General features: G+C 45.3%; 1 long non-coding RNA gene across 1 annotated transcript; it reads right to left on the bottom strand.

Annotated features, from left to right (window-relative positions):
* Window positions 1-3,203: 3,203 nt before the first annotated feature.
* Window positions 3,204-16,562, bottom strand: LOC119397829 (uncharacterized). Its single transcript, XR_005184620.2, has 3 exons — window positions 16,298-16,562; window positions 4,940-5,103; window positions 3,204-3,317 (listed from the first exon to the last, which is right to left on the bottom strand). It is a non-coding gene; the product is annotated as an uncharacterized LOC119397829 (long non-coding RNA).
* Between the last annotated feature and the right edge of the window lie 9,902 nt (window positions 16,563-26,464).

Genomic DNA, 26,464 nt, shown 5'->3' with positions numbered 1-26,464 from the left:
CGATGCTCGAATCAACCAATGGCCGTGAATTTTGGTATATGGCATCATTTGTAGAAAGAAAAGGGTGTGATTTCTAGCTGATCTTGAGAATTCATTGTAAATTCCATGCCACATGCTGCGCTATAATGTTTGGCTCGCATGTTCTCAGGAGCCTTGACTACTGATCAGCAGCGTTTTCTGACCATGCTGAAAAAGTGTTGCAGGGCCCCTCTAAGAGATGCATAGGTTAAAAAACAGTAATAACAAGGAAGGAGCATTGGGAGAAAACCAAAGAAACCTAAAAGAATGGAAAATGAGAGAAGAAGGGGAACAGTCACACAGGAGGGAGGGTTTGGGATACCGGTGCCGTTCTTTTTTCTCTTCTGTAGGAGGGTTACCCCTCAGTCAGCCCCCCTGCAAGACGAGAGCAAGGTCGTAGTATGTGAAATTACAGGTGTGTAGGTATTTGAAGACTCTTAAGAAAGAACGAGAGCCACAAGGGCACATGTTCATCAGTAATGGGCTAAGTGTGAAGTGGTCAAAGATGCAGGTGGAAAAAAAAAAGGGAGGGGGGCAGAACTTCTGGTGGGGTTCAAAGGAGGGAGGCATTGCGACTCAACACAGTACCTTGTGTTTCGATCTTGACATTGCTAGCTCTTCTATTTGCTCTTTGTTTGATTTCTGTCCTCAATTAATTTTCTTTTCCTTTTTTTTTGTTGCATTGGTATATATCTATTTCTTTTCTTCCTGTTCTTTGTGTCCTGAAAATGCACCATTATTTCAGAAATAAGTGAACACATTAGGCTTGTACTTAGTGAATGCGAAACTTGCTATCACAAAGAACGTTTTATGGGCATAGTTTTAGCTAGACATTTAGTACGGCACGCGCACCTCGTGCAGAATGATCTACTAGCAAAATAATAAGAGCTACTGTTCTCTAAATGCCAGTAACAATAGGGCCCATGCCCAGATGTGGAAACGTGAAGGCGTAAATATTTCCATGAGGGGGGTGGGCCATACCAATTACAGATACCCACCTTGGTTTCTTGAAGACAACTCGCTTGAGCCTTTCATAGAAACTAAATTTTTTAGGTGAAGCTTGCATTCTGATCAAGCTCTCAACATTGCTACCTTTGCTGCTTTTAGGATTGATTTTCTGATGCCCATGTTAGTATTATAGCATCACCTAAGTAACTTATGCACCAATGAGCCCAATTTAGCTACATTGGATTGAACTAACTAAAAGACTCAACTCCTCATTTTGAAGGTAAAAGAAGACAGTGGAAATGCTGGTGCTTTACAAAACATGAATTTGTGAGAAGAGGGGAAGAACGGATGATTCACATACACAATGTAGTGACTGGTTTTGCAGAACATTGTTTTCCAGGGTCCAGAATGGACAAATAAGGCAGCATTTCTCCTTGCAGGGCTCAGGGTGTCTCGACTTGTTGCAAATTACACAAGACTGGCAGTGTGTTTGAGTTATTTGTGAAAAGTTGCCTAAAATGAGGGACAAGCTGATGGACACGGCCTCTTTTCCCTCACCTTATGTACCTGTTCGGAGATGAACCAATATGCTGCTCACCCAGTTTACAGCAATGATCAGCTTGGCCAAACTGTCAACTGAGCAGCTTGGTTGAACGTCACCTTCGTGTGTGGGATCATCCAACCAACCATTATCAGCTTCAAGATATGTGCTGTTGAAATTGTAACGTTCGCTGGTGTTGAGCTTTATGGTAAAACTGCGGCTTTTGGGTAATCGATAATGTGCGCAGTGCAGCCAAGGGAGGCCTGGAGGTGACATTGACGGTGAGGACACTGCCCCTGCACGGCGAGGCTTTCGTGCGCATGCTGGTGACACAGCACCGCATGCACGAGCTCATCATGCACTGGTTGTCCAACCGCCTCTATGCTGGATGGCTGCTGGCACATGCGTCGGTCGCAGCACATTTACTCAGGTCAGGTGCAGTCCGACGGTCTGTGTGTATACTTGTTAGCTCTCCCAAATATTCTGCAAGATCGACTAATTCTTGCCCATTCTATCAATTTACAATTACATGGTCGAGTTCTAGGCAAAATGAATTCTGTTCACGAAGTCACGAAGAGGTTTTGCTTGTTGGTTTTCGCACCGGTGCAAATTATTTAAGATGGCACTAGTGTTTGCAACTGATGCAGCTGCCATGTTGTTGGGAGCAGATTCAGTACTGGTGATTGCACTGCTCATGGAAGACCAGAAATTCTGCCGTATATGCTTGGAGATATTTCGCCCTCTCACTCTTTTAGCAAGAAATCCCAATGTTTAGTCGACAAAAAAAAGTACAAAATAAGCGTAGGGACACCCCTTTACCTCACAAGCGTACACAAGAGACGAGAGGGCTAGTGAAGGCCAAAGAAATACCGCGCGCACACCCAAATAGCAGTCTGCTGGCACAAGTGCCGCAAAAAGGGCAGTGGCAACTATGACGTCATCATTGCTAGATGCGCCAGCTCAGAGCTTGGCTGCAGTGGTGACGTCAGGAAGTTGAGGGGTCCCCTTCAGGTCCCCAAGGCGATGCAGTGTTGCGAGGTGCGGCGCATAGCACTCGGCTGCACATGCAAACTTCAATATTCATATAAATTACCTTTGAACCTATATTCGCTGTTGAGATTTGGTGGACGATATGTGTGCATTCACGCCAATTGATCCCGCTGCAGCGAAATTTTGTGTCAGTGCCCCTTTAAAGCAAAACTGAGATGTAATGATTTCATTCGCCGCAAGCACACGGCAAGCATTTGGCACATGAATATTGTGTAAAACACGGCTGTATGAAAGCAACACCGAGCCATACTTGATGAAACAAAGCTTCTCTTGGTAAATTCACAGAAAGTGTGGCTTTTATTTCAGTACAGATTGCATGGGGGATCGTGATAACTTTCTGTTATGTATCAGCGCTACTCACTTCATCAGTGGTCCGAGTGGCTTTCCTGCCACTTTATCATCGTGATTGCCTGATTATGAGTAGAGGATGGCAGCAAAAGAACAGAGCCGAACAGAAGGGACCGTTATGTTGTGCCAGCCTAGAATTGGGACAGGATTTCTTTGTAGTGGTTACATTTTGGAAAGTTTTCATAAATGAGGTGGCTGTGTTTCAGGAACTGTCAGTTTCCTTGCCGAGGATCGGAGGAACAACGTGGCGGTGACGAGGGCCCCGGTGCCACCTGGCCGTCGTGTGCGACAGCACCATCACGTTGACTACATTGGCAATGAAAGGAAGTGCACAGGAGTACACGTCTGGTAAGTGCACGCCTCAGTGTCCCAGGTGCTAGCTTCCAGGTTTTGGCACTGCGGCAGGGAATTCCTGCAGTTGAATGAGAATGTCACCAGTTAATTAAAGGGGCACTAAAGGCAAATAACAATTTATGTCAGAGTAAAAGCTCAATGTATGACAACTTCTAAAATGGCAATACCTACTTACCGAGAAATTGAGCTAAATGTATCACATGATGAGCGCCACGAGTGGGACATTTTCGAAGTGATCCCGATGACGTATGAGAGTCTGCTTACAATAAATCACTAGTAATCAAACTAGCAGCAATAAAAAAAGAACCTTCCGTGCATCAAAAGACGTAATAAAATTCTGCTTGTTCGTTTCCGTTTGATTCATGGAAAAAAGAACCTCTGTGGCGTTGCCATGGGGAACAGCGTGCGTGGTTCAAAGGTTCCGTTTTCGCCGAACTGCGCTTTGCCCGGTGCCCTGCTTCGCTCATGCGGTCGCGTCTCAGTGGTAGTTTCGGGATCGCGTACTGCCGCGGCATACAGGCCAGCGTCGCGAGCCAATGTCTCGTTGTCAAGTTCTCCGTCCACATCCATTGCGGCGATTGCGGCAAGCTTCGATGGCTTCGATGGCCGTTGTTGCTGCTGTGGGTCCCGCTACTTTTGCTCTGTTGCTACTAGTGTCGGCAGCCGCACAGTAAAGGCGGGCAACGTTGGGCACGGCAACAGTGACGCATGAATGTCTGATTTCAGGTGGGTGATTTGAAGTGCGCTAACGCGATGCGGACCACTAAAACGTGATTTTATTTCAAAATGAGCCCCTCCTTGTCTTAAATATAGCACTACGAGGTTTCTGGACTGCTATTTCAACAATCGACGTTGACTTAATATTTGCTTTTAGTGTTCCTTTAAGCAATCATTTGGACTTGTTGAATCCAAATCTTCTTGCATATAGCTAGAGTTTTCAGTGCCAGATCATGGTGCACGCTCTTAATCTTGGTAACAGCGTTAGACTGAATGTGTATTTTGTATTTACAATATATTAATAATCATGGTTTTGGAGGTTAGGCTTCCAAGGCATGAAAGCCATGTCAATGTTGCATTCATCATCAGCCTATTCTGTGTTTACCCTATCTAACATGATACACTTAAATCTTATGCCTTTAAACTTCCTAATTTCATCACCCCACCTAACTCTGCCACCGTCCACTTTTTTCCCATCTCTTGGTAACCATTCCGTTGCTCTAACTGACCACTGGTTGTCTGTCCTATGCATTCCATGACCTGCCCAGATCCATTCCTTTCTCTAACTGTCAACTAGAATATTGGCTACCCTGGTTGTTCTCCGATCAGTTCTCCCGTGCTCTTATCTCATAATGTTATGACTATCATTTTCCGTTCCATTGCTCACTGCGTAGCCCTTAACTTCTCAAGTTTCTTTGTTATCCTCAGTTTCTAGTATTAGCAAAATAGGATTGTTAACACCGGAAGAAATAGGAATGAAGATTAATGGAGAATATCGCGGCAACAATGGCAACACATTGATACAAATGATAGAACTCAGCAGGCATTATGGCTGAAGATAAATATCCACAAGACGGATATTACGTTCAGTGTAGCCGGGAGTTCAGAATTGGCAACCGTCCCCTAGAATCTGTGAAAGGGTATTACTGCCTAGGTAAATTATCATCAGCAGAGCCTACTCACTGTGGGAGATGGCCATCTCTGTTGTCCCGGACCGCAGTGTCGGTCTGCAGTTCTGTCAAGCCAGCCGCACCTGCCACACCCAGGAGCACCTGGCAGTAACGCACCAGCCATCAGCACAGGCACCTTGCGCAACACTGGGTTCGTCTTGCGGCCATCCCCTTATCCTGTAAAGATTGAAGACAAGTTCGCTTCAATACGCTGGCTCCAGCGACAATCCTGGTTCAACGATATATTCATTACTCCTGTAAAGGAAATTCACCAAATAAGGATGGACCAGAGTGCATACTGCAGGCATTCTCAAGTCATGACTGGCAGTTTGCTGCTGTTTCTAAAATGAAAAGTGTACAACCATTTTGCCAATACTGTCACCTCATTTCGGCATTAATCAAATGTGTAAGTCAGCTAGATTGAGAGAGAAAGTTTACATAAGAAAAAATGGTGTTCGCCCGAGTACAGAGAAACTTTATAAGCAGGCTAGTTTCAATGTCTGGTCTTACGTAAAATTTTTACTCTCATATTAAAGAAAGTCAGTACATTCTTGCACAACAATGCCTTTCAGCACTTGTTAACCGATTTTGGTTTGAACTGTTGTGGTCATGGAGGTGGTATGCTCGTGTACTGATCTCAGAGTGCATATTTTAAATGTTCAGCAGGTCAAAATTGCATCAGAGTTTTACATTACAGTACCCGACCAGTTTTTGTGTTGCCTTGACATATTAAATTCAATAAATCAATCCATCTATCAACGTTTTGGTGTAGACCTCGAACTGTATTCATCCTCACTTAGGTCAACCAGCTTACGGGAGAGAGAGGTGAACAAGCCGGCCAACAAGCCCAAGTCAAAGCCATGGCAGCAGTGATCGTAGAGCAGCCATAATGTTTACAACATAATGCCGAGGTAAGCCTCCTAGCCAAATGTCACTCAAGGTTCTCAAAGGACTGTGGAGCGAGTTTTACGTCAACTTTGCCGTTATTACGCAGAGAGATATGCTCAAGACTATTTCTAAAACTTTCTGTGCACATTTCCTTCCTGCTTTTTAAAGGGGCCCTGCAGCACTTTTTCAGCATGGTCAGAAAACGTCGATCAGTGGTCGAGGCTCCTGAGAACAACCGGACCAAACGTTATAGTGCAGCATGCAGCCTGTAATTTGCAATTAATTCTCAAAATCGCCTACAAATTATTCCCCCTTCTTAGTACAAATGATGCCATATACTCAAATGACCGCACCATATACTAAGATTCATGGCCATTGACTGATTTGAGCATTGCGAGCTGCATAGTTACCGTGGCGGCCATGGAATCACGTAAAAACTAATTCTACTTTTCAGTTCTCTGCCTTGAATAATGTTCGTGAAATTGTTTGTGCTACCTTGTGCGTAGAGTCTTTTATTGTCTGTTTTTTTTTTTTGCAGTCTACTATTGTTTCTTTTGAAGTGCAGGCTGCCATCATTTAAAAAATATTTTTTTTTTACATTTTTATTATTCGTGTTTGATAACATTTGAACCCTAAACAATCATGCTAGTCTTGGGCTCACGCAATTAATTTGTAAAAGAATACAAAATAATAAAGACATGCAATCTCAATGAAAAAACATTAACAAAGAAGCAATACATAGGACAACATGCAATCTCAATGCTAAAAATTAGGAATAAGACTCGCAAAACAAATTTATTAAAAATTTTGATTTTTACGTAGACAAACATCTGCCCAAGTTGAATACCACAGAAAAAAGAAGATAGCGAGAACCTTTACGTCTTTCTCAAGCGAAAAGCCATAGCAAGTAGGGCACGTTTACTTACAGCATGAAAGAATTGAGAAAAAAAAAAACGAATGAGGATGACACAACACTAACACTTACTTATGACCGGAAGTTTATTCTTATATGCCTTATAAAATAGAAAAATACGAATGTGCACAAATCAACATAACGAGGCACAGACATCCTGGAAGCGCTAACGAAGATGAAATCCATCAAACGTCGAGGCTTCAGGTCGATGCATCCGAGAAATTTATTTCGCTGTGCAGTGACGATGAAGCCTCACTTCTGACGCCCCTTTCTTTTTGATCAGTTGAGGTGGTGATGGGTTGGTTTTTGCACACCTTGTTTTTCACATCTATGTGCAGTTTGTAACAGTGAACTTCCAGTCTATGTTCATGTCGTATTGTCGTAATCATTTGTTTCTTTTGTGCAATAAGTGAATATGCGCAGAGAAGGGAACAGTCATCATACACGTGACTGAAAGTTGTTATCTTTGAAGTTAAAAATGCACGTTGAAAATTGTAGCTTTCTCCTGGCATCAGAGGGACGGAATTCTGCAGATTTGTTTGGAATGGAATTCAATAGAGCAATGGAATTCCGTAGGTCATGTTATGGAATGGAATTTCATGGATCATTATGAAGGTTCTGGTGTACTGTGTTGTCCATTTTCCATAGAGATTATGTACAGGTGGGCTAGTAGTATTAAAAATCTTTTGGGCTTGACTGCACACCATAGAGTTTCTTACAATAATACCTAGAGGGGAATCTGGCGCTAGTGTCTACGCGGGCTCCTTGAGCGGCGCTTCAACCACCATGGGAATGATGGGAAGTACAGGCTTCGGATTTGCTTCGGATGGATTAGGTTCTTGAGATCCACGACGCTAGTTTGCCGAGTGTAAAACAAAGCGATGTGAAGTTATTTCCAATTAAAACTTGCTCCATTCTTTTGTACGTAGAACTTATTGCAAAAAGTTTGTGTGATTGTGAGATGGAACTAAAACCAGGACAAATTCAACCACCAGGGTATGCATTGCTCTTCAATTGTGTTCCTGATTTGGCATCACAATATAATGAATTATTTTCTTTACAACACTTAAAACAAACGCGCTTGTCTTTCCCTTGAAAGTACACATTATCTATTTGTGGAAATAACAGTACCGTATTGAGTGAGAAACAGTTAACGTATCATCTGCTGCGATGCCAGATGCGTCTTTCCAAGTGGTTTTCCAAGCCTACAACATATCTCTCGTTTTGTTGTGAAGTCGAGACAGAGGTGCGCGACTGTGCGTCTGCTTAGCTTCGCCGTTGTTTTGCAGTCGATTTGAAAGAGTTTTGACAAGTAGCACTTATCAAAAAACGAGAACTCTATGCAATCTCCTGCACTGGCATGGGACGCTACATCTATGCGCAGCGGTGAGTGCCTGACGCTTTGCTAAAACTGTCAAATACAACCTGTAAAGCTGCAACGCGGCAGCAGACCAAGAAACCTAGCGGTATTCAGCCTCTTTGAACAATAAAGGCGCTGCTTGAGTGCTTTGAAACGCACCCCACTACCCACTCCTCGCAAATAACGAAACTGAAACTGTAGAACAAAATCCATAGACAGCTCGCTAGCTAGCGCTAACCAATCCGAAGCCTGTACTTCCCATCATTCCTGTGATGGTTGAACGATTGCAGCGCCAGTTTCCTCTCTAGCTTATTGTACGAAACTCTATGACTGCACACATTTTAACAGCAGTGCTGTTTAAGCTCGAGGTTCGGCTTCAAGCTGTGTGCAAGAAACTGTGCCGAGCAATGACGTCACTGCGCGTTGCCTAGCAACCCCTGGCACACCTGCACGTAGCGCGTGCAACACAACAATTCGACCAGCGTGCATGGTCCTTTTCTTCATAGTCTTCTTCGCTCCCTGAACACGTGTGCCCGGCATGCACTCTTCAGCTGTGCTGTTTTGTCCAGCCTGGAATGCAATAACTTGGATGGGCAAGAGAGGGAAAGAAAGCTAGAAAATGAGACAGAGAGAGAAAAAGGAAAGAGAGAAAAATAAAGAAAAACAAGGAAGGTTGGCCAGCTCCGCTGTTCCTTCAGGCTTGGCTCCACTAGTACGAGGCTGCCTCAAGCTTTCTCTCTTTTTTTTTCTGGATGATTGTGCTGGAGAGAAAGGGCTTGTTACAGGAATGTACTATGCATCAGCCAAACTATTTTGTATTACCTTGAGGTGCGGTGAGCCATTATTGCTGACGACTGAAATGGTGGCGCAAGTGCTCTGTCAGGCTTGAAGATAGCATTGTGTGAAGCACTTGTTCTTGCGGCATTACAAGCGTTGGTCGGCAAAAAAAGTGGAGCTCACTCAGACTCTGCCAAGAAATATATTTTGCGCTTAGTGCCCACTTGGGCTACGTCTCACCAAAACTTTCCTCAACCGGACACACTTGAAACTCAGACTCGTTAAAACTTTTCTCAACCGGACTCGCTCAGACTCAGTCTCACCAAAATCTTCCTTAACCAGATTAATTCAGACTCAGTCTAACCAAAATTTTTCTCAACTGGAATCATGCGGACTCATTCTCACCAATTTTTTTTTGAACAGGACTCATTTTGACTTGGACTCACTAAAATTTTCCTGAAGCATGCTTATTTGACTCAAACAACTCACCAAAAATATTACTCCCCGGACCGACTAAGACTCATGGCTGGATTTGAGTCTGAGTGAGAGTTGACTTGTAGTGCCGTGCCAGTGGTGGCCAGCCGGCTGGAGAAAAAGACGACGAGCGCAGGTGGCTTGTGGTGCGAGGCAGTAAGAACGCTCTGGGACTTTGGCTGGCTGGACACCTCGGCCAACACTCCTCTTCGGCCTCTCGCCTCCTTATTTGGCCGTCCGCCTTTCTCTCCAATAAATGAGTGACGACGGCACGTCTACATCGAATGCCGTCATGTCGCAAGACTCATTAGTGAGTTGGCCAACCTATGATTACAAGTAGCTCATATTAGGAGGAGTGTGCATAGCCCCATGTCTCAATGCTGTATGTTATGTGACTGTGGAAATTACTCAAGTAAACAGTGTCATGAAGGGTAAATATTAGCTTGCCTGGTATGGGGCAAAGCAACACCGACATACTTTGGTGCACGTTAAAAGACTGGGCGTGCAAACACGGACGCAGGAGAGAAGTCAAGACAACGCAGACGCCGACTAACAACTGAACAGCTAGGTGCATTGCAATGGAAAAGAGAGTAGGCAGAAAAACTTATCTGCGCACGCCCAAGCAAGAAGCGATACCTATCAATCCAGCACGCATGGGGATCTACATAGGAGGTAACTGTTCAGGCATTTGATTTCTTCTTTATGCAAGTTTAGTTGATTGGCTCACGCATGCCCTACCCTATTATCGATATGCCATGCCTCAGCCATCAGACGCGTTTCTTCAATCCTGTGCCTGTACAAAACTGCACATCCATCGAATTTCGATATGAACTTACACTCTCCACAATGTAAAGATAGATGAGATGGTGAGGCTCCGGTTAGAAATCTCTCATGTTCCATCAATCTCTGGTCAACACAGCAGCCTGTCCATCCTACGTAGAAGCGGCCACAGCTAAAAGGAACCTTATACACCACACCTGTATGGCAGTCAGTCAATTTGTTGGTGTGTTTTAAAAAACAAATGTCACAAATGTAGCCTCGACACTTGCAGAGGCTAGGAGCCCCCCCCCCCTGAAATGCTGCTTCCTCAAATACGTGTTTTCGTCAAAGTAGTTGCTTTCCTCAAATATTTGGCGCCTTCAGCAAGTGCTCCCTGCCTCCCCCCTCCCCCACCACCTAAAAAACATTCCTCGCTAGGGCCTGCCCACAATATACCCTTACCTACTCAAAATGCACAAAGAGGTCGGTCCAGCTCACAACACTTGATTCAAAGCAATAAAAAAATTCGGTATAGACCACAAATCACCTACTGCTTCGCATGACATCGACTCCCAGAATGAGTGGGATCTGCCAAGATTTTTTTTATTCTGTGTTGTGCTCACTATTTTACGTTGCTTGTGTTCCTTCAACATGGATGAGCAGCTAGCTCAAAACTAAACTGCCATGTGTTGCTGTGTCAAGAGCCTTGTAGCAATTGTTAGTGTGGCACCTTGCAGGAAGACGACAGAACCATCTCCGTGGGAAGCTGTGGTTAAGGGCTTTGTCGACTCTGCAGAAAAGCAGCAGTCACGTCCCAGTTCGCTGACTGCCTACGAGAGGCACACAGTCCATGAGGTGGTCTTACTTCTGCATCACTGATGCTGTAACGAGCGAGAGGAATAAGTGGAAGTGATGTGCTCAGTATGTTGTTCGCAACAAATACGTGAAACCAGGAAAGCGTAGAGGAAGCTAGTTCTCTTTGAAGTTAAAATGGATACATAATAAATCAAAACTTCATTAATGTGGATGCAAAGAAAGTGGATGCCATGGGTGCAGCAAGACTAACGTCTGGTATGGCACCGTTAAACTTTTCTGTTATTGCGATAGAACTTGCATCAACACTTTTTCACCACCGCCATTTCAGCTGACGTCACTGACGGTTTGTGTAAAGTCTGAGTGCTTTAAGATCCTCTTTGTGCGAAGGAAAACCTCTGACGGTGAGCTGCGAAAGATGGTGGCTTGACACGTGCTTTCTTCACGTGTACCTACCGTTAAGGTTCACGTGATCAAGCGAATACTAGGGTGATTGCTGGTGAGGGTACACCTCCTTCTCTAATGCCTGCAAATGGTTGTCAGTGCAGCTGAGATCATACAAAGCCCCTACCTTGGAGGTAATCTGTGATGAGTGCAAAGGTTAGCCAAAAAGAGGCGGTAGTGACTTTGTGTGTCTGTCTTTCTGCTTGCCTAATGCTGGTTTTACTGTCACAACTGACACAAGTGGAAGCACAAAGCATGTGTCTCCCTTTGCCTGATGTTTATCACACTGGCACTGTGATGTTGAGTACTTGTGGTCATCAAGTGAGATCTGTTTGTGTTTGCCCATGCACGTACCGACACCACGCTTGTCAATTTAATTAATAAATGAAGGCTTACTGCACTTTAAATTCCAGTAGAACTGCATATAAACAGCATAGCTATCTCATTCCTTGCTCACTGTCAGAGCCAGGAACCTCTTTGGCAATGCTGTGTTTTCTTGTTTTTTTTTTGCACTGCCCCCTTTTTACTCCAATAACTGTGCCTGTAATTTTTCTTTGGTGTCTGTTATCTCCTTTCCTTTGGTGTCTGTTATCTCCATGATCACGGAGGCAGTGCAAATGCTACGATGTCATGTGATGACGTCGCGGTGTATGACGTCATAATGACGTCACACGTTTTGGCGATCTATGATGTCATGATGATGTCATCACGTGATGATTTTTTGCATCACTCGTGTTGACGCTGCCGACACAGACGGTCAATTGTCGTGTTTGATGAGGCATCTAAGGATTTCGCATTAATATTGCATAGCCATGTTAACAGCCTGGCCGTTAAGAACCTGGCCTTACATACCAAAATGGCCTTCCCCATGTCACCTCTGTGCCGTGCGCTAAACGAGCTTCGCTGGTGATGCATCTCGGCTCATAGTGGAATGGTTCCTCAATGTTTTTTTTTCCTTTTATTGCGATAGCAATTATATGGACACTCTCGGACGGTCTTTTTTTCTTGTGCCGTCACTTTCCATATAAAGTCCAAATTGATAACATGCACCCCGCGCATCGTATGTTCAACTTCGCGAGTAAAAGCTCGCGAGCGCCGGCGACGAGCGCGGCTGCAGCGGAGATGAAACGAGCCGGCCGTCTCCGTCGCACGGAGGGCGCATGCAATGGGCAGTTTTCGAATAGCGTACGCTAAGTTAAAGGGACTGTCTACCACTCGGAAAATTTTTTCTGATTGTGGTGAAAATGAGAAGATCGTTCGTCACATCGGCGGCAACGAGCATGCTTTGTCCCATAAAAAAGGAATTATATTTTTAATTTGATGTTGAAAATTGTGAAAGAATGACCGCTAGCGTCACCCAACGGCGATGTGGTTCAATCTACTGGTAGGACAAGAAATCCTCGCAGGTAAACTCATTTTGCTTAAAAACAAACATGTATAACATAAAATTGTATTTTACGCACTTGAGGCAGCTTTCGGTTGTGTCAGAGTAATTTTTTGCCTTTTTTTCTCCACGCGTCTAAAAAGGCACCTGATGGCGCTGCTTGCGGCGCCGCCTTCGATTTCGTCTGCCTCAACTCATGTGCTATGCAATGCGGTCCTCCGCGCTGGTTGTACCATGCCGCTGCATTGCTGTTCGGATGTCTCACATGTGCTGCGCTGTGAAGGCGTGCATTTATAGTCTCCTTTTGATGAATCAACTTGGCTTGGATTGCGGCAGCAGTGCTAAAATAAATGCATAGACTGCGATTACAGCAAAAGAAGCGTTCTGTAATCGTATAATAAGGCTTCATTTAACCTCTAGCGCACTGAGAACGACTCTTACATTCACTACATTACTGATCAGTGAAAATAATGTAATCCTACAGAAATCCCGTGTGCTGTCGGTTTTAATACCGGCACTACAATCGTCATCGCGTCCACCAACCAGTGTTGTGGGCCTGTTTCATGCCAATGAAGGAAGACCGAACGCAGATCGAAAAATTCTGTTTTAAAAATTTCTACTCACTTTCTAGAGAAACCGCTGCAGGGTTAAACATTTCACGCTGTATGCTTTCGATTGCGGTACAAAACAGAAAAGTGATGAAGGACGGTAGACAGTCCCTTTCAATGTTAGCGTTTGCGGCCCGCTATTCCGTCACTTAACAGGAGCCCGCAAGCGGTTAGCGTACGACGCATGCGCAGGCGCGAAAAGCCAACGCAAAGCTTTCCGTACGCTATTCGAAAGCTCCCTAATAACATCAAACCGCATGCGAAGGCTGCCGTCGATTGTTCATCAAACAGAGAGGAAATGTCCCGCCCGTCTTTCGTAAGGAGCATGAAGGGACGCCAGGGGAGGGGAGGGATGGGGGTGGTGCCTGGCGCGCGCTCTATTTCGAGGCATCAGGAGACTGCTTGTAAACTTGCTGTGCTCTCAACACTTACTTTGCGTTTAGAGAACTGACAGCACGAAAACCGCTTCGGTTCCTGGAGTGGTCATATTCCTTTAAACCAGCGTTTTGTTGAGTTACGCGAGATCGGATCCAAAAGAGTTAGCTGCTAGCCTTACTTCGTACAACAATACATACAAATTGTTGGTATCGCATTCATTGCTTCGCCTTTAAGCGAAAGTGAGATTTTTCTTTTTGACCGTCAGCTATTGATCCTGAGAAGCGAGGGGCCGACGTGTCACATGGCGTAGCCGCTTCACGGTGGGCCTTCCGACGCCAGGGCCGTCAGCGAAAGACCCGCTACTGTGAGGTGCGCATATTAAAACCAAACTGCGGCTGCTCCGAACAGGAGGCATGCTTTTATTACTGAGATGACATTTTTAAAAAAGCAAGCAAAAAATTCAAACTGGGACGCTAGCACTCACGAGCTCGAAAGGGCAGGGCCTTTTATGGGAGTACTCAACGCAAGAGCGATTACAAACACGGGTGTGCTGGTGGAAGGAATTACGAAAAAGCTATTCTGTATGAAGATCTATGGATAAAATATATTTGAGGAAAAGTGTCAACGCTGTCCCACGATTCACGTGCTCTTTTATGGAAGCGGAGTACGGAAAATTCGATATTGTTCCACATATCTATTGCCAGTTTTCCTAGATTTCATTCCGCGATGTCCAGAAATAGAAGTGACAGACATGTTAACAGCACGCGCGGGAAGATTCTTTTAACTGCATGCCGGTGCGACGCTTCAAGCGAGCTATCAGCAGCGTTTCTAGAAGAGACGACGTCCGCCGATGAATCGCCTTCGCACTTTCTCGCTACCGATTGGCCTAGACGTCGCCAGCCTCTGCAGAGAGCGTTTCGCCGTCGAAGCTACTTGCGCAACAGAAGCTGCATGCCCCGGCCCCGTGCATGGCATCGTCGCTTACTCGGGACGCACGCACGAGCGCCGCTTATTCAACAAAGTAATTCTTGGTCCGTGGTTGACTTTGGCGGCACAAAGATTCAAGCTGCACATGTTATGACGCGCCGGCGGTGCGATTGCCAGTGACAGACGCCCCAAAACTCGAGACTCTGGCGCAGTTTGGCGTAATTTCCGTCGATATATTATCAGGATGGCGCAGTAAATCCAATTTGGCGCACTTTGGCGCAAGAGTGGAATCACTGTCTAAACGAGCGTAACGCTGGCCCATAACAGCTATGTGTAGTGCCGCATGAAGTATACAATATGTGCAGAGAGCATGTGCTTACCTTTTATTGTTAAATTTAGTAGTTTTTTTTTCATTATTAAGGCAGTTTTTTCATTGGTAAATTCCAAATCACGAGACGCGCTGCAGTCCCTCAAGTCACCGCGTGCGCAAGATCAATTAGTCCTGGAGATCAGGCGCCTAGGCAAAACTCACAGGGTCCCTATGCATTCGCCTAAGACGACTCGAAGGCGAAAGCCACCTTCTTGCTAGTCTTCAGTTGACTTATTGATCCTCGCCCGCCCTTCTCCGAAATCTTTCTGCACCTCACCTGGTTTAGCACTGACTCCGTGATCGGCCCAATGGTCACAGAGGCAATGCAAAGTGACGACACCATCGTGTGACGTCATAGTGGCGTTCCATGACGTCACAAGTTTTTGCGATGTGTGACGTCACGATGACGTCATTTCGTGACGATTTTTTGCATCACTCGACGCCGCCGACGGTCAATTTTAACGTTTCGTGAGGCGTTTAAGGCTTTCGCCTTAATAATGCGCCAGAAGGCGTACATCATTTATAGTTGATATATTTCGACAGCGTTGGTTGTTTCGTTAAGCGATTAGACACACCAACCATATATACTGCGCAGTTGCGCCTTGTATATCTGACATACGAACTATATCGCTGAATGAACAAGCAAGCGAATGCATAAACTAGCGTGTCACCGCGTAAACGTTTCCTTCGCGAGAGCTCCACTCGCATATATAAACCTTCACACGAAATAGCATGTAAACCTTCGCCCCAAATGGCACGTATACGTGAGGTTCCTAAACGATGAACGCACCCTGCGACTCGGTCGGGCACGCCCACTTCACCTAGCTACCTTCGCATCGCAAGTCCACCGGCTGATCGGTCAACGTAAGAGAGCCTCGAGAAAGCCATTTGCTCTGAATAAACGAGCACGCAACAAAAACAAACGGAGAGTACAAATCCTAATGTGAGTTTTCGCACTCCAGCTTTGTTTATTCAAAAGAGCTGCGCCGAATTTCTGAAGTTTCGCAATCCCATTTTCAATCGCGAGTCCGTGTGCATGATGCCAGGCGCACAAACCAATACCGCGAACTCGAACCAGCCGGCGCATCACGTCAAGCAGAAAACATAACCACGTTTTGTTGGCAAAAAACCAAAATAAAGACCCACCAAAAGCAATAATAAAACGTGCATGAGTGATGGCGACGTAGTGCAAAATTAACTGCGGCGTGTCTACGGTGAGTGGACATCGAATTGCGCGAACCTCGACGCATAAATATAGGACAGACTCGCAACTTACCTCGCAAAGGAGAGTCGAAAATGTCTGCTTGAAGTACTCCCTTCCGATTCTGTGACCAAGTCTTCGACACTCGTGGCACTTGCCGGACAGTATCGTGAAAAGCTTTTTGTCTTCGCTAGACTTGTTCTGGCATCACAAGGCGCAGCAGCGCCGTCGGTCTCGTGTGACAAGTATTTCACAGCACAAGCGCACGCAATGACAAGTGCGTATTTATAAAAGACATGCGCTGTACACCAGCGAGTCCACGCTTCACGAGCAAAGAGGGCATTTCAAATCCATTTCAAAATGTTAACAGCGCATAGAACGATTAGGAAGGGACGATACAACACAAGGTCCGTTCGATTCACCTGCACGAGAAGCTCAGCAGAGCGCCCATGGCAGTTGCTTGCGACGTTGCGAGCCACTGTAAACAAACGAACGCTACGCGAGGTCCCACGTGATACCAGTTCGCGGCCAACGCAGCGTCTGCCTCGGCCGGAGAGGGCAGAGAGAGGAGGCGCGCCTTCAACACGTATGCGGCTACTTTACGAAGTTTCAGGGGTTCGAGGGTTCGAGCCTTTCCTCCTTTCTCTCTCCGCTCTTTATTCTCTTTCTCTGCGAGAGATTCGTCAGATTCGTTTGAGACAAAGCAGCAGCGGTCCACGCAAAGCATGTCCCAAGCTACGATGTCTAGCCACGCTCGGCCGTTGTCCCAAGCTAGGATGAAGAGCCACGCTCGGCAGTGAGTACTAGGACCTTCTACTTCATTGCATGATAGCTGCGCCAAAGATGTTTTCATATTTCGAGAACGAAACTACTCTCTTGTAGCATGCGCCTATCACGTGCACACACCACGCTACAGTGAGTATGCGTAGGTTAAGGAACACTATAGTTAAGGAAAACGTGTGCGCTTGTGCAGTGCTGGTCGGACTACCTCTCAATTACACCATAGAGCGCATTTAACGCCAGAGGAGCGAATATACGCGCTGTAACCAAAACGCTATTTTTCAAAGACTGCACGTGTGCAAGAAGGGACGAACGGGCAGCCGCCAGAATCGAGTCGTGCAACTGGGGTGTGAATTCTCATTTCCTTAAACTTGCAAATGTTCAAAGGTTAACGTTCGCGGACCGCCTATGCTGTCAAGACGAACGCAGAAAAAAAGCGCCGTATTTCGGCATGGTTAAATTTGATTTCTCAGGCGCGAAAGCAGTGGCGAACGCGAACCACCGCTCGAGTGTCGCACATGCAGGCCGTCGTTTTCGTTCACGACTCAAATTGTTGCTTTTAGAATAGGAAAGTTCTTTCCATCCGTCTACCCCTTTCAGAATGTAACCACTGCAAAGCTTTTCGTTGGCTCGGCACAAAGCCGCACACCCGCGGTCGCTGCCGTTGGCGGGTTAGCGCACGTTAGGCCTGGCCGACGCATTTGCAACTTGGCATGCCGCCCCGGGAAGGACAACGTGAGGTCGGGCGCAAAAGAGACCGCACTTACGAGCTCGACAAAGGGCAGCGCGCGTAAAACGGTGTGGGTTCGCGCTCGGGGGGAACAGCCGCGACAACTATCCTGCATAAGCCTAACAAGCTTGGAAGTCCGCCATGCTGTCAAAGGCGAAAGCCCGCGTAACCGCCACAAAAGCCTTTACATTTGCGGAACACCGCCTTTCACTGATGGTGGAATTGAAGTCGTACGCGCGATATCTGCACTCTACGACGACGTAACTATTTTCTGGACAAAAAAAAAACAAAAAAAAAAACGAAAAGCCGAACAGCGGTATACGGTGCACTTGACGCGGGCGTCGGTGCTGAGCGTCCGCCCGCAACGCTTGCCCGGGACGCATTCTTTTTTCCCCTCCCGCTTCTCGTTAGTTCGCCAGGCGTCCCCTCCTCTTCCGTAACGCCTTCAGTGCTCTCTCTTCGGCCGGCGTACCTCCGTTGAGAAACGTGGTCGTTACCTCGCTTATCTGAGCCCCAATTTAACCGCTCTTTCAAACTCGGGCGCTGCGCAACAAGGGGTATGCGAATACATGAAGTCCTATGGGAGAATAGATGGGAGTAAGAAAAGACCGCTTTATAACCGGTCCTGCACTGTAAGCGGTTACGCTGTAAGTAGTCCAAGCCGTACATGCATGGAAAGTTGTGGAATGCTGCTTAGTTCTGCTTTATTTAGCTGTTCTGTCACAAATTTAAATTTTCCACTCCGCAATGAGCCTGTTGTGGGTCCAAAGGCCTTTTTCCTAGCACTAAAATACTTGGTTGCTCCAAAGGCCCTTTTTTTCCTGCTCTGAATTGTACTTGTGGCTGCCTCAAAAGCCTTTTTTCCTGCTCTATAACGTGCTTTTGGCTCCTCTGAAAACTTGCTCCATAATGGCTTCAGCCAATCGCGTCACTGTGTTTGTGCATAGGTATCAAAGCGACCTTTATTTGTAGTGCTAATATTGTTATTGTGCTAGTTCTCGTGTGCTCACCACACCATTCTGTAGCAATTATCTGCGGAGTGGTTTGTGTAATCTGTCTCCTCCCAGTGATAATGTGCGTAGTTTTCGCTGTAGATGCCAATATGTCTGCAAATTAAGGACCTCCCAGTTAATGAAATAAACAATGGTCATCGCTTCATAGGGAACTAATGTCCCTTTATAATGCAGTGACACTGCCGCCGCTGGGTTTCTTCTCCCCTAGCTGTGACTTAGTCTTCTAGGCGAGTAGTTCGTAACCAAGAGAATTGTCGATGGAATGACTCACTTTCTGAACACTTTGATATGGCACGGGCGATTCATGATGGGTAGTGTTTCAAAATGTGTGGCGTCAGTTTTCTAAATACCCGCAAGGAATGACGATGAGAACTAACAGACAATCAAGCCAACGAAAGTATAGGGGATGTTATTTGTAGTAATTACGATATAAATGTGAGGAAGTTAAAGTGGACAAGACAACTTGCTGCCGGCAGGGACTGAACTTTCAACCTTCGAATAACGCGTTCGATGCTCCTCCAATTGAGCTACGGCGGCAGTTGTTCTTCCACGTGCTTTATTGGAAATATCTGTACTTTAATTCAAAGGTTGTAGGTTCGGTCCCTGCTGGCGGCAAGTTGTCTTTTCGTCCACTTTAATTTATTCACATTTTAACATAATTACTACAAATAACATTCCGTATACTTTCCTTGGCTTGATTGTCTGTTAGTTCTCATTAACCTTGTGTCTAAAAATAAAAAATGTGCCCTTGTGTTCTCCTTCTTTCGTTCATGCTAGGAATATTGACACTGTATACGCTCAAATAGAACCGAAGGTGCAAGTTAGTGAGTTTCAATCAACTTAATTACTGTTTCGAATCAACATGCAATGAAAACATACAATGGAAAATAAAAACAGCAGCTGTCAATGTAATCGAACACAAGTATGGCACATTTGTAGTCTGTTGATATGTAAAGACCTGTACTAGCGGACAGCTTTCCGTGGCAGTGAAGTGACATTTACAGGGGGGCAGAGCTAACTGCTCTATGTTACTGCACCCAAATAGTTTGTGATAAGCTGGTTTCGGTTTCAGTTTCAGCGTGAGAGATACGCATATGCTACAGTTCATTTTTCCACATATGCTCCGTGGTTGAGTGTGTTGAACCACGATCACTGAGCATGCAGGCATATTGTATTGGCAACTCTTTCCCGACGCTTCATTTGCTTCTAACCAGTGAGCAGCAGTGTGCTCACTTGCACCGGTAAGCTGGCAAACTGAACGAAATGTGGAAACGACGGAGTGTCCCGGTTGCGATAGTCCCACTTGGGCGTACCACTGTAGACCACTTGCTTCGTTTGTTTTGGCAGCTTTTGGTTCTATAGCTTCTTGAAAATCCTATGCTGCGGTTGAAGTGGCGAGCCACCGGAGGGAAAAGGTGTCGTTGACGAGGAGGCATGTTTTCTTAAAATTGAATTTCTGAAGGAAACCTTTGCGACACAAGTGGAGAACGCCGCAACCAAGAAACCCGAAAATTAAAAAAAAAAAATGCTGTTTCTCATAATCTGGCTAATCTTGTGGCATTGTCAACTTGAGGCTAAAAAGTGAGAACTGTACATTTTTGAAATGCTTAGCTGCGCAGTGAGATTGTTGAAACGGTGTGGTTCGGCTATGCAGCTTTGACTGCATTGCCACAGAAAGTTGTCTCTTGAGTGTAGAGATGAGTCCAAGGATATACAACTTTAGTCTATTTGACTCGTGTTCATTATCATAATGCTTGGTAATCATTTTATTGTAGGAGCCATTCATTCCTCTTATTGGTCCTCGCATCCCAAATATATAGGCAAGCTTGTACAATTTTACTAATGTTCCATTTTAAGCATGCTCTTTTTTTTAAAGGGACCGACAACTGCCCAGAATATGAAATGAGTTGACTCCACTATGTAAAGATTCTCCGTCGCACTGACTCAAACCAACCGTTTTTTTCGTGAGAGATGGATTTATATTTTTTCTTAAATGAAAGTCTCGAAAAATGACCTGTGGCGCCTCTGGCGGCAAAAACATGAACTATCTGACGAAGACAGCCACAAGATCATTGATTACTGTACGCGGTCGACGATTTTTTTGTTAGTACTGAAATATTGTTCGTTTCTTTATATTAAAAGGTACTACTCCATAAAAATGTACACATATGCCTGCGTTAGTAGTATGCATTAAAGTGGCGCTGCCTTCGCGTGACGTAATGATCCCATGCTCGTCAGCGCGTCTTGAGCAACTTTTCAGCGTGCTCATGCAACCGTGCACGCAGTTTCCAGGCTGCTAAGATTTTGGAGCGACATAGTTTTGCTACCTATACTTTCTCTCAGAAATGACGCGCGCTGCTATTCGGTGCGGCCGTGCATATGCACAGTTACGTTTTCGATTACTTGGCTTGGCTCGTGTATAGAGAGAGTAACGACGCCGGGACAAGCCATCCATGACACAGGCGCAGGCAACCTTGGGCGCAGGCGCACAGAACGCTGTACAAATACCGGGAAGGTGTATAAAGCCACACATCTCATTTTAACAGCTTGCTATTTTCAAAAATGGTTGGAAAGCTCAAAATAAAGGTGGTTAAGCATAGTTACAGTAACTCCTGCGAAAGCAGAACGACAGCTTTCACAAGGGCTAGCGGCATCGCTACCAATTATCAGCGTTGCTGGAGCAAGCCTCCATTCGTGTTTGGAGCCTTTCAGATCGAAAAATACTGGTTATAAAATAACTACGTGATTTTCGGATAAACCACTGCAGCTACAAACGCTACGAAGGGTGAGCTTCCTGTCGCGCCGTAAAAAACTGGGTCGAGAAAAATCAGTTGTCGGTCCCTTTAAGAAATCATTTCAAGTAAAGCATTGTGTGCTGGTAAGTTGCACTTTGCTCGAGGCACATGCATTACATGGGGTGGGGTTTCGATTTGCCTGTGAACGAAGCACTCCATCCATGTGTGAGTTTAACTGCACGTAAAGGAATGGGTGTTGGCGTTTTCTGTGCTAGTGTATGAATATTACCGCATTTTCACGCAAATTTACTCGGCCATGTTGAGAATTAAGGTAGGCTCATTTTAAAGCTGTTTGTTTGTACATCTACCCTATTTTTCTTTTGCTGTAAAATCTTCGAAGACTGAATAGTCTTCGAAGCAAAATAAAAATGCCACCCTAGAAGGGTATAGTAACCAGGACTTTTGGGCTATTGGTTTTACTTATTTCATGCAAGCTCTCACTTTATCCCTCTCTTCATTTCAGAAGCTCCGGTGACACTCCGCCACCGAAGAAGCGAAGGAGTGAAGAAGCGAGTACGTATTGCTTTTCTTCACCAACATCTCGGTGATTAGGAGACTATTTGCCAGTGGTGAACATATACTGCACCGCCTGTTTTTGCATTTCACCTAGTGTTGCTTTCTTTTCTTTACATTGTTATTCTGAAGTTGTTAAACACACTGAAAATGAATCAGGTTGAACCATATTAGTCAACAACCATTCTATGATATGGAAAAGCCATTTTTACTATGAGGCACGATGAAAAAGAGAAGACAAAAAAAGAGAGAGAGAGAGAGAGAGAGAGATGAGTAGTGCGCAGCACCTTGACTGACGTTCACACATCAGCACATTGCAGCGTTGGTATCTTGCAATGTGGCAGCTTGTTCTTAGTTCTAGTTGTCTAATTTGCTGAGCAAAAATTGCCCAGAGACTTGGAAATAATCTGAAGTCTCCGATTTCACGCTGTTCAACTGGCACATGGGTCCTGACACGAAAACTTCAAAAAAAAAAAAAGCCTTAACCTTCATTTTCTCTGATAATTAATAAAGAGCTTTAAAAGAGACCATAATGGGCGACTTGGTGATCGTCTCATTCGGAGCTCAGAGATGTGGGCTCGGTTTTGATAAGGCTGAATTACAAGGGCTTTGATTTATGTGGAGCATTAAACAGTGATTCTGCCCTTGCGCCAAAGTCCACCAAATAGGATTTACTGCACCATCCTGATAATATCGATGGAAATTACGCTAGAGTCTCTGGTTTGGGGGCACCCGTGACCGACAAATCGTACCACCGGCTCGTTCAGACATGTGCAGCTTGATCTTGGGGCCGCCAGAGTCACAACCATGAACCAAGAATTATTCTGGTGAATAAACAGTGCTCGCGTGCGGGTCCCATGTACGGTGCAGACGCAGCTTCGGTTGTGCAAGTCTGCTCTGTGGCAAAGCGCTCTCTTCGCAGATGCTCGTGTCGTCTAGGCCAATCGGTAGCGAGAGATCACTTAATAGGCCCCTGCGGCTGATTCGGGTTCATAGCACACCTGGCGGGTGTGGGGAATCTTGTAGCGGCTAGAAATGTTACGGGACTTCCGAAATCACTTCTGTGCGAGTGCTCGTCCCGGAGGGTATATTTAATTTTTTTTTACCTGTTGCTTGCATGAGTAGCTTCGTGCAAGCAGTACTGCCAGAGCGGCGTGCACACAATGCCAGTGTGTTTGTGCAGACATTTTAAATAAACAAGGCGACTGTTGGAAGAGACGAGAACTTCCTTTTTAAACCATATATTCTGTAAGCACGTGCACATTTTTTTTTTTCTCAACGTTTGATGAATGCACGCATGAAAAGATCGGCGCATTGCACAATGCGAGGCATGGCAATACAGCTGCCATATGTTGAAAATAAATTTTGCGCAAGGAATAGACAAATAGGCAACATGAAAAACCCCACAAAACGGTAAAACCGCAGTAAAACGCACAGCTACAGGTACAGTGAAGACGCAGCGCAGCAGTGGTTGCTACAGTACTTGACTCTGGTTGGCATGACCAGAAAAAGAAAAATTGTTTCCCATGTCTTCTCTCCTGCCTTCGCACAAACCTCGCATCGCCCTTTCGTGGAAAGCAGTCACGTGCAGTTGCCGCAGCTTAAAAAAAAAGTCTACCTAGACGGGATTGCTTTTTCAGAAAAATACGTCGCAGCCACAGCTAACAAAAATTTTTCGCAATTCACAAGTTCTCTCTAACTGCGCTCGTAACCAAGGCTTCAAGCAATCGGCTGACGTCACAAATAACGATCCTAAACATAACCGCACTTTTCCACACATTTGCACACACATGCATTGAATGCAAACTGTGTACCAGCACTGTATGCACAAAGAAAACCTAACGACGCAAGCGCCGACTCACTTTCTCGTACCAAGAAACTATTTTTCTGGAAGTGTACTGTGCAGCATTCCAAACAGCTGTTTCTTACTAATATGAAGGAATCCACGAACATCATGCACAAAGAACACAAAAAAGCTCTCTGTGCCGAATAGCACAACATGACTACACTTTGCAAAATAATGAAGACTCTCTTGCCAAGCAGCAGCCAAGCAGACGAATTCAGCAAAGACCACAGATTAGTCGAGAACGTTATCAGACGTCTTTGCTGCTGTCCTTACTTCATTGCCTTATATGTTCATGAATGCATAGCGTGGTAATGTTTACATTGCATCGATGCCAGGCTGCACTTTTTTGGGACCCGACCTGCTCGATGCATGCCTGATTCCCGATCTGGTCCGATCGATGATATCGAACCGTGCATTTGCTGGCGAGAAAGATGGATTTAGAGACGCACTGTGAGCCAGTGAAAGCCACGTCCACAGCCACTTAGACAACTAGATGTACAGTGCATTAGAAAAGGTACTACAATAGATAACTAGTATACGTGTTTCCTTGGAGACTGGGAGTAGTGTATTGCCCTCTAGCGGGTGGCATGGAGCTGCATAGCTTAGGTGCTTTTGAGCTGGAGTGTCCACTCTTGTAATTCATACGTTACTCTATGGTGTGGCAGCGATTGATCAGTGGACGTCGTCTGTTCTAGAAACACTGCTGATAGCTCGTTTCAAGCATTGCACGGCACGTAATTAAAGCAATCTTCAGTAATAACTACACGCGTGCCGCTAAATGGTCTGTCACTTTTGTTTCTGGACATTGCAGAATGAAATCTGAACACGCTAGCCATAGATAAATAGAACGGTATCGAATTTTCTGTGCTTTGTGTCCTGGAAAAGCACATGAACGGTGGGAATGCGTTGCCACTTTTCCTCAAGTATAGAGCTTTTTTGTAATTCCTTCCACCAGCGCATCAGGGTTTACAATCGCTCTTGCGGTAAATACCTCCCAAAAGCCCCTGCCCTTTCGAGCTTGTGAGTGCTAGGGTCTTAATTTGAATTTCTTGCTGGTTTTTTTTAATGCCATCTCATTAATAAATGCATGCCTCCTGTTCGGAGCAGCAGCTATTCAGTTTTAATATGCACAGCTCTCAGTGGCGGGCCCGTCGCTAACCGTTCTGGTGTCTGAAGGCCCACTGTGAAGCGGCTACGCCATGTGACGTGTCTGTCCCTCACTTACCAAGGTCAATAGCTGACGGTTAAAAAAAAAAATCTGTTTCGCTTAGGGGCGAAGCAGTGACTGCGATAACAAATTGTATTCTTGTATGAAGTACGTCTAGCAGTTAGCTCTCTTAGAGCTCTCAAATGACCCTAGAGTCATTTGAGTGTGGTTATTATGTCGTTTTCCGCGAATGATTACCTCCATCAGAAGCAGATGGATGTTCACACCGTTACTGATTAACTTCAGTTTGAAAACTGCGAGGCGGAGCGTGTCAACTTTCTATCTCCCGCAGAGTGGTGGCGGTGAGCGCTACCATGCGGTATTGATGTTGTGGTGCAGTGATGTTGCGAGTTTCACGTGACGTTTCAGGTGGGGTGTTCTGTTGTGACCAGCACACATGCCGCGTTGCTTCGTGACCAGCTGCAACACGGTTATGATTCTAAAAGGTTGTGCTGACAAGGGGCATTTTTTTCTGGGTGCCTGGCGATGGTACATGTCTTTAAGTGTGGCGACGTGCTATTCCACGACTTGACAAGCACCTCACAAGCTTGTTCTGGTGTTGTGTGGGACCTCAGTTTTCCATACAGTGTCATGGTGGCAGAGTTTGTGAAAACATCTTGATGCGAACTGATGTGCACAAAAGGCAGGGACACAAGAAGGAACATTAGATGGACAGACGACGCGCAAACTACAACAGTTTATTGGCGGGAAATAGGACCTTATGTATGCCAAAAAACACTCATTTCGTAATACGAAGGAAGCAAAGACAATCTAACAAACACATGAAGTACCGGTAAGATACGCTATTTCTTTGGCTGATTAAGAGATAGATGGCATGCTGATGTATTTGTCTTTGAGACATGAGATATTGTGAGCTTCCATGATTAGACGTACGGTTTCCCTTTTGCTCTTTGCAATTGCAGTGCAATTTTGATAATCAGGTTTGCAACCACATTTGTCGCAATGAATGGCCAGCCACCCCCCTCTTTTGTTTTTCAAGTTGTACGCATGCTCGCGGAAGCGGTCGTTTATGCAGCGACCTCTTTGACCGATATACACGCGGTTACATGTCAGCGTAATGCGATACACAACCCCTTCAATGCAGTTTACATATCTGGCTTGATGTTTCTTTTTACAAGATTTCTTTTCTTTGCAGTTAGGGTCCGTCATTTTGCACACTGAAACTCGCGAAATGCGCCGCAAAAATTCTGGATCTTTTTTTTTTATGTATTGCTAAATTTCATAGGTCGGCAAGACTATAAATTTTAAGGGCTCGTTTCTAAGTTAGACACAATATTAATGAGAACTAACATTAATAGGTCGGCAAACTCGCTCATGAGTCGACTCACTCACTCAGA

The sequence above is a fragment of the Rhipicephalus sanguineus genome, chromosome 6, assembly GCF_013339695.2.
Source record: "Rhipicephalus sanguineus isolate Rsan-2018 chromosome 6, BIME_Rsan_1.4, whole genome shotgun sequence".
In the NCBI taxonomy this organism is placed as follows: domain Eukaryota; kingdom Metazoa; phylum Arthropoda; class Arachnida; order Ixodida; family Ixodidae; genus Rhipicephalus; species Rhipicephalus sanguineus.
This window is presented reverse-complemented; position numbering and strand designations above follow the sequence as displayed.